Source organism: Lepisosteus platostomus, chromosome 10, assembly GCF_059453375.1.
Source record: "Lepisosteus platostomus isolate fLepPlt1 chromosome 10, fLepPlt1.hap1, whole genome shotgun sequence".
In the NCBI taxonomy this organism is placed as follows: Eukaryota; Metazoa; Chordata; class Actinopteri; order Semionotiformes; family Lepisosteidae; genus Lepisosteus; species Lepisosteus platostomus.
In genome coordinates, this window is record NC_142620.1 from 36,858,552 (window position 1) to 36,868,074 (window position 9,523).

General features: G+C 44.7%; 1 pseudogene; it reads left to right on the top strand.

Moving 5' to 3' along the window:
* Positions 1–3,227: 3,227 nt before the first annotated feature.
* LOC148653665 (uncharacterized) lies at positions 3,228–5,672 on the top strand (annotated as a pseudogene).
* Positions 5,673–9,523: the final 3,851 nt, after the last annotated feature.

The window sequence follows — 9,523 nt, forward strand, 5'->3', positions numbered from 1 at the left end:
TCTCGGGTCACCTGATCATTAGCTCAAAAGATTTCAGTGCTTTGTGTATATTCTAATGGCAGTGGGGGCAGGGTGTGAGGAAACAGGTTTGGTTGAAATTGCATTGGAGATCTATATTCTTCACACCTGAAACATTCTCTTCACAGTTTAGCCGATCTTGTTACAGCATGTTACAGTTTACTATTATTAACCAGATTAATTTTAAGTGTTAATGCCATTTGTTGACCACGCACGAATATTCTTATGTCCATATATTCGCAAGGAAACAGTGCGAATTGTAATGCTAATTAAATGACCACGGGCACTTTCCACCCCCTCTGACAGAAGGAACATTCCTATTCTTAGCTCAGCAGCTCATTACAATATAGAGTGTTCAAACTGTTTTTTTTACACAGTGACACAGCGTTGCGTTGTGAATCTGTTTTTCCGTGTTTACAAAGAAAGTGGAATACAGTGATACTACCTGCTATATAGATACATATGTACCCGGCGCAGCACCAAGTGAGGAAGGAGGCGCGGAGCTTAGCAGTACATAACGAACGTTCTGCTGCCTGGAGCGCTTAATGGCACCAATCGCGTCTGCATTTATAACAGTTTTTAAAATTAATCAATCTCTTTTTACTTTTAAGTCCCTTAATTATCATTAAGCACAGCTTTCTCACCACTTAGACTACTTTTTGATACCATCTTTAGACAAAGCAGAAACTTGTTGTACTTTCTAATGAGATTACAAGTGGAAAGATGAAAGATTTTAATCTTCTTTAATTTTGTTACGTTCACTGGGGAAATTAAATCCAGACTGAGCAATCTTCAATATGTTCAGAATATGACAGCAAGAATCCTAACAGGGATGCATTACACCTGTCTTCAAGTCCTTGCACTGGATTCCTATCAGGTTTCGAGTCAACTTCAAAATCCTCATCCTCATTCAGTACCTCATGCAACTCACAACTGGCAACCCACTGAAGCTAAGCAGGTGTGAGCCTGGTCAGTACCTGGATAGGAGACCTCCTGGGAAAAACTAAGGTTGCTGCTGGAAGAGGTGTTAGTGGGGCCAGCAGGGGGTGCTCACCCTACGGTCCATGTGGGTCCTAATGGCCCAGTACAGTGACGGGGACACTATACTGTAAACAGGCGCCGTCCTTCGGATGAGACGTAAAACTGAGGTACTGACTCTCTGTGGTCTTTAAAAATCCCAGGGTGCTTCTCGAAAAGAGTAGGGATGTAACCCCGGTGTCCTGGCCAAATTTCCCATTGGCCCTTACCAATCATGGCCTCCTAATAATCCCCCTCTATGAATTGGCTTCATTACTCTGCTCTCCTCCCCACTGATAGCTTATGTGTGGTGAGCGTTCTGGCGCACTATGGCTGCCGTCGCGTCATCCAGGTGGATGCTGCACATTGGTGGTGGTGAAGGGGAGTTCCCATTACCTGTAAAGCGCTTTGAGTGGAGTGTCCAGAAAAGCGCTATATAAGTGTAAGCAATTATTATTATTATTACCTATATGGCTTATTATTTGTCTACTCCCTACCTTTGTCCGTCTGACTCTGGTCTTCTAGATTACCTCAAGAACATCTACATTCTGTTGGCGACAGGACCACTGCACCCCAGAGCTCTCGATTTGTATCCCCAGTGATATCAGTCACGTACCCTGAGTGCATTTAAATCTAACCTCAAAACCTTTCTTTTCAGAAGACTTAGTGTCTGTATCTGCTTCATTTTCTAATTTTGGTAGCACCTCTAACTGCTTGTCTTTCTTATATGTATTTATGTTGTTATCTGTGGTCCTTTAAACTGTTTTCACATCTACTGTACTGCTTTGAGATGCCACTTTTAAAGGTGATATATAAAATATATTTTTTTTTATTATTGATATAGAGAAACTTGATCAGATTTTCCCTGGTTCAGAAAAAAAGATCTAAAGTATACTAGTTTGTCACTCTTCTCATTCCCTCTTTGCTATATGGCTTTTCATACTAATCTGATCAATCAAACTGCCTATTTTCTGTGCTTTCTCTATCCTGCTAGATTTGCAAGTATTCTGAAAATGTTCTTCTTGAAATAACTAATTTCGAAATACCTTTTTTACTGTTAATATCTTGCAGCAACTCTGCAACAAAATATACACTTAGGTCAACCTGACATTAGCTCAACATTGAATTAAAAAAATCTTAAGATTTCTATATTTATGTCTTTATTTATTGGTTTCATTAGTGACAAAGGCTAAACTTTCTTGGAAAAATGTATTTTATGTGTTGCGGAAAAAATTGACTTGCTTTAACAAAATATATTTACAAATCCTTTCACCTGGCAATCTACCTAAATGCCCAACTATCTGAGAAGCCCTCCATGAAACCATGTTTGCGATTAATTCATTTAGGGCTCACTGACAGAACTGCGTTTTTTTATGCATGCTAATTTTCTGATTCCTCACTCTGTTTCATGTTTAGAGATAGATAAAACTTTATTGATCACGAAGGGAAATTGATGTACTTGTTCATTGAAGTGGAAATCTAATAAGTAAATTGATTCTTAAAAATGTAGAGAGCTTTGCAAAAAATATATTGGTGCTTTTAGATAATATATTTCAAGGATGTAACTGCTGTGCTACAGTACGTGCAGAATTTTAGAAAACAGTTCGACAACAAAGTACACTGTTTAGGTTAGTTTAGAAGACAATGTACCAAAACAATATATGCTGTCTGGGTCATTAGAATTAGCTGAAAGTAACTGATAAGCTTTGAATAACAAATCTAGTGCTTTTTTCCTCTCGCTCTATGATGTAATTTGTTTTCTTTTAGAGAAAGGGGAAGTTTTAGAAGGGACCAAGCTGAACTTTTTTACAGCGCAACGTCTTATAAAAACCCTGTACAACTTGTAACAAATTGAGTCCCTGGTTGCACTTTGCGAAGTGGCAGCAGGGCTCCCAATATTGCAATATTGAAATAAAGACCTTACTCAGGTGAGAACTCTCTCTTGTGGCTTCCTTGATAGTTAAATTTCCACGACAGAATTGGCGACCACGAAGGGACACTAACCTGAGCGCGGACGGCTGCTGAAACTCCATCCGGACCCGGACAATTTTAGCAAATTGGACGAACCTCGGAGGATAAACTGTTTGTCCTTCCTGAGACGCGTCTGGAGAATTCACGGCTGTCTGACGTCAGTAAGTGATCCTTTTAACAAACTTTTGTTTTAAGACAATTTATAAGAATATTTTCTGCGGTTTTATAGCAGAGAAAGAGGAGGCCGGTGAGGGTGTTCTCACGCGGGGGGTTTGATGAGTCCGGGACTCATAAAGAACTTATTTTAACACAGACGTGTGGTTTTTGCTCTGCGGAGTAGTTAATGTGATAAGGTTCTAAAGTAAGGCACCGATCGGTAAAAATGGGAAATGAAAATTCGAAGACGAAAACAGGACCGAGCGGTCCAGCGAAGTACATGTACGGGGAATTTGGAGAAAGGGGAATAAAGTGTCTTCCGTTGTGGAGTAAGTTAGGTTTTCCAGAAAATGGTAGTTTTAGTACCAAGCAGATACAACAACTAGAAGAACAGTTAAAAGAAAAAGAGAAGAAGGGAAATAAGAAAGTCGACTGGAAGTGTTTTGAGTTATGGAAAATTGAGGCGCAAGTTAGAGAAAGACAAAGTACGTTAGGCAATAGTGGAAAGAAAACTGAAACGCCCATGAATATAGTGGGAAGAGAATATGGGTTAATATACTGTCAACCTTTTTCCGATAATATGTCAGTATGGACAAATGAGAGATGGCCCCGTGTAGGTAGTTTTCAGCCATGGGCCATACAATTATTACACGAAATGACAGATTCACCTAACCCAGAGGGAGATCCAGGGTGGGATTTTAAATATATGTGCAGATGTGTACGTGTGTGGGAGGAATGTGCTAGGAAGCATGGATCAGGATGGGGTAAAAAACCTTAACAGATGATGTTGAGCACTACTAAAGTGTATCCCGAATTAGATTGTCTTGCAGTAGCTATTGCTCCTGAGACTACCCCTCCGTCGCCTCCACCATATGGGGAGGGCCAGCCGGCTTCACCGTATAATAGGCGACGGGATGAGAAAAAGGGTGACACGGAGGGGATGCTCTCGCCGTCCCACACAAGGAGAGGAGTGCGGTATGGAGGGGGTCGCTCTGCAGATACTTCTGCCGTTCCGCGTCCCCAGTCTATGGAGGAGGGAGAGGGGGTGCTCCACATGCCAATGATTGAATGTCCTAATCCCCGCACCGGTGAGAATGAGGAACCTACTGTCCTCGTTTATCGCCCATGGAAATTAAGTGAATTGGCGGCAGTTATTGGGGAGCTGCCAAACCCCAAAACCAATGGGCGTAAATACACAACAGCCCTGAGACGGCTAGTAGCACAAAGCAGACCCACGAGTGGAGAGCTAGAGACTGTTTTTATAAAGACTTTGAAGCTTGAGTATAGTGATGTAAGGGGAGAGGGTCAAGATGAGTTTAGCCCTGACCACCCATACAGCAGCGACGCTGGCAGTATCTATCAGACCCAGCTTAATGCCATATGTCGCAGAATAGAGGCTAAATATACGGGGAAAGTGGATTGGGTAGTGCTAAGGTGATGTAACCAGAAACCCGAGGAAACCTGTAATGACTATTTGGAGAGATTGACTCCTCTCTTCAGTAATCTAAGTGGCCTGTCTGAATCCTCAGCAGGAGAGGCAGGATCAGTTTATGAAACCCAACTCACTAACCGTTTTGTAGAGGGACTGCTTCCAGAAATAAGTGGCATGGTAAAAGCTACCTGTATAAGCTGGGACACTGCCCGATTAGCAGAAGTATGTCGCCATGCTTATCATGCTGAAAGACAGCTCACAGACAAGAGAGAGTGAAAAGCCCGAAAGGATTATTATCAGCTTCACCAGCTGCAAATGGCTCAGTTACAGTTTTACCAGGGTGACCAGAACAGAGGGAGAGGACAGCGCGCCCGGCGTGGCCGAAGAGGAAGAAGCAAAAGCCCGAGAGGGGACTTTCAGACTTGCTTCAAGTGTGGACAGACGGGACACTGGGCTCATGACTGCCCTGAACACAACACAGCGAAACGGAGAAGCGACGGCGACAACTGGGACCTACCACCACCACCTCCACCTGAGGTAACCGTGAGCTCACCCTGGCAGGAGGAAAAAAGGGACTGACGTTCATCGCAAGCTGAGGTAGGGCCTGAGGGCACCGAGACTTTTATCCTACCTGCCCTCTCTTCCCCTTCCCAGCTACCCAAGATCACTTTATACATAAATGGAGATCCTTATGAGTTTTTAGTGGATACCGGAGCCACACATTCGTTACTCAGAGACAATATCTATAGATTCGACCCCTCCTCAAAATCCATTTTAACAATAGGGGTAACGGGTAATCCTACAAAGTCTTATTTTACTGCACCCCTGACATTGGAATGCCAGCAGCATGGGTTTGGGCCTGGTAACCACTCCTTCCTCCTTTCTAAAGAGTGCCCTGTTAATTTGTGTGGCAGAGATTTGCTCTGCAAAATGGGCCTCACCATCATCTGTTCAGAAAAAGGGCTTGAGCTAACCCGCAATGAAAACTGCTTGCCACGCACCATGTTAATGCAACACTCACCCACAGTCCCTGACTACTACTACAGCTGGGACTTAGTGCAGGATGAGGAACAAACACCACAACTTCTTTTACAAGAAAAAGGTGATTTTCAAGACGTGAACAATTTACATTGTACAGAAGGGGTTAGTTTTGCAGGTCCAGATGAAGAATTTGAGGCAGCATGGTTCGGGAATGGACTGTGTAGTGATAGGATAAAAAGCAATGGGTATTTAATTTCGACAGACTTTGCAGCGTTAGCTATTACCTTAACAGAGGAGCAGAAGACACTTTATCGAGCGGGAACGCACCCTCATGTTTCCCTTGCTAAAGCATCGGGTTTTCGCTGGCAGGACGTGGGCAGTTTTGTCCAACGGTGTGTTGAGAGCTGTTCGTGGTCAGCTCCAGACTCGAGGGGAGTTAAATATAATGCCACCCTCCAGGCCAGTTGGTGCCCATACTCAGCAATCCTTCAGACCTGGAGGACAGTGCATCTCACGGCTCCAGATGATCAGATGGGTGCATTGTTTGTGTCTACCTCTGTTGACACTTCCCATCCTGCACTAGAGGTGGTGCTCAGCTCCCTCTGGGCAGCTCACAAATATGATGTGGGATTAATAGAGGGGGCTTCCCCGCTCAAAGTAAAACCCAAGTCCACCTATAGGCCGAGTAAACCCCAGTATCTGCTCAGGCCAGACGCTGAGGTTGGGCTTAAACCTATGATCGAACAGCTGGCCAACATCTCCCTGTAACACTCCACTGTTCCCCGTGAAAAAGGCTGATGGGGAATCCTGGCGCCCGGTACAAGATTTAAGAGCAGTAAACGCAGCCATATATGCTCGAGCTCCTGTTGTTCCAAATCCAACCACTATTTTGTCATCTATCCCTGGGGACTCAAAGGTTTTTTCTGTAATAGATTTGGCAAATGCATTTTTTAGTATCCCAGTACACTCTGAGTCCCAGTTCTGGTTTGCTTTCACGTTTCAAGGGAAAAAGTATACTTGGACTCGTATGCCTCAGGGGTATGCCGAGGCTCCTACTATATTTTCCTCTGCATTGCAGGACTGTCTCTCAGGGTTTGGGTTTAAAAACGGTAGTACACTAGTGCAGTATGTTGATGATTTGTTGATTTGCTCTCCGAGTGAAAGCGCTTGCGTTCAGGATACTAAAGATCTTTTAAATTATCTTGCCAGTACTGGAAATAAAGTTTCACTATCAAAGCTGCAGCTTGTAAAAAAGAATGTACGATATTTAGGTCATGACATTTCTGAAACTTCACGCTCCATTGGCACAGAGCGAATAACTGCGATCCAAAAAATTCCAAAACCCTGCACCAAGAAGGAGATGATGTCCTTCTTAGGCTGCACAGGTTACTGTAGGGTGTGGATACCCGGGTATGCAAAACTAGCACAGCCATTGTCTGACATGGCACACACCTCAGGCCTGAATATGACTGACAGACTGACTTGGACTGAAGAAGCGGAAAACGCTTTTGTTGAACTCTAGACTGCACTGATGTCTGCCCCTGCTTTGGGCATTCCTGATATGACGAAGGGGTTCACTTTATGTGTTGACGAGAAGACTGGTTTCTACAGTGCTGTCCTTTTACAGGAGCACGGAGACCGTCTTAAACCAGTTGCTTTTTATTCTCACCAACTGACCTCTGTAACCAGAGGCCTCCCAGCCTGCCTACGAGCTGTAGCAGCAGCAGCTGCAGCTGTTATGGCCTCTGCCTCTTTGGTTTGTTATCGTCCGGTGAAGCTTTTGGTTCCACATGCTGTGGCTTCTATCCTCCTTCAGAGTAAAACTTCACATTTCTCTTCCGCGTCTACTCTTCACTATCATCGTGTCCTTTTATCTCTGCCACATGTTACTATCGAGCGATGTACAGTGTTAAACCCTGCAACCTTGTTGCCCACTCAGGATGAGGGGGAGCCACATGATTGCCTGGCGGCCATCACTTCTCAGGTAACGCCCAGGCAGGATCTCTCTTCTTCTCCCCTTCCTAACTCTGAGTTGCTTTTCTATGTTGATGGGTCAGCTCGTAAGGACCCGACTACCGGATTGAGTCATGTGGGGTATGCAGTGGTCTCTGACCACTCCACTGTCGAGGCTGCTCGCCTCCCTTCGCATTTATCTGCCCAGGCAGCCAAACTTTTGGCTTTAACAAGGGCCTGTGTCCTGGCAACCGGAAAGTCAGTTACTATTTACACTGATAGTAGATACGCTTTTGGAGCTGTGCATGACTTCGGTACTCTCTGGAAGAATAGGGGGTTTCTCACATCACAAGGCACGCCGATCCAACACTCCCTCCTGGTAAGCAATTTGCTCGAGGCTATTTTGTTGCCCAGCTCTATTGCTGTGTGCAAGTGTGCAGCACACACCCACTTGCCGGGTGAGATTTCAAGAGGCAACTCCAGGGCCGATGCTGTGGCAAAGGCGGCTACAGTATCCCCTTTTTCTTCTGCACTTTTACTTCCCCTTCTTAGCCCTGAGCCCGCAATGGCTTCACTATCTGACATGCAGGCCCTGGCCACTCCGGCTGAAAAGGCAGTCTGGAACAAGTCTGGCTTGTTTTCTGATGGGGTCTGGCTAGGCCCAACGGGGAAACCATGTCTTCCCCGTCATTTCTTCCCCTACATTGCTAAAATGACACATGGGCGAGACCATGTGTCAAAAGGAGGGATGGTAAGTATGGTAAGTATGCAATGGGACACGAGGGGATTCACAACTTTTGCAGAGAAATTTTGTAATAAATGTCTCATTTGTGCCCAAAACAATGTAGTACGAGGCACTAAAACTCAGGCCTCAGCGCACCCCGTCCCAGATGATCCGTTTGATCACCTTATGATGGATTTTATTGAATTAACACCATGTAACGGATATAAGTACTGCCTGGTAATCGTAGACATGTTTTCTAGATGGGTAGAAGTTTTTCCCTGTAAACACGCTGATGCTAAAAGTGTGGCTAAGCACTTGCTCCAAGATGTCATTCCCAGATGGGGAATTCCAGGAAAACTTAGTTCAGATAACGGTATCCACTTTGTGAACAATGTCATTACCTTTCTCGCAGATCGCCTAGGCATTGATTTAAAACAGCATTGTTCGTACCACCCTCAGAGTAGTGGAGCGGTGAAACGTGTAAATGGGACCATAAAGAATAAACTAACAAAGATGATGGCTGAGACAGGAATGAATTGGTTGACGTGCCTCCCATTGGTCTTGATGTATTTAAGGGCCAGGCCACATTCCACCATAGGACTCTCACCACACGAGGTTCTTACTGGACGCCACATGAGAATAGGGCTTCCAGAAGTAAAGGGGGAGGCCACAGAACTGTCTAAATGTCTAAACTTGTTAGTGATATTCATTAACAGGTTAAAGCTGCGCTGCCTGCACCAGACCAGGACCTCTGCCACACCCTCCAGCCAGGAGACTGGATTCTGGTGAAAGACTTCAGGAGAAAGAAGTGGTGTTCACTCAGGTGGAGGGGGCCGTACCAGGTGCTGCTGACCACTGCCACTGCTGTGAAAGTCGCGGAAAGGGTTCCCTGGATTCATGCTTCCCACTGTAAAAAGGTCACAAACGAACTGAGCAAAGCGCAGGAGTGATGTCTCCACAAGGACAGATGGGGATCACCTGCTTGGGACTGATGTGCACAGCCTTTTTTCTTTTTATGTGGCCTGTCACCGCTGAGAAAGAAGAAGAATCTAAACACGAAGCCTCTTTGTATACAAACTGGCTGAATGAAACTGATAATGAGGGGGATATGAGTAATTTGTGGTACAAATTTATAAATCATACTGTAAAGTTAAAGAAATTTAATGCATCTTGTTATGTATGTGCTTGATGCCTCATTCTACAGCCTCACCCATGCAACTTTTCCCCCGACCAGTTGGTAGTCACATTTCTGAATGCATAAGTCTAGTGGC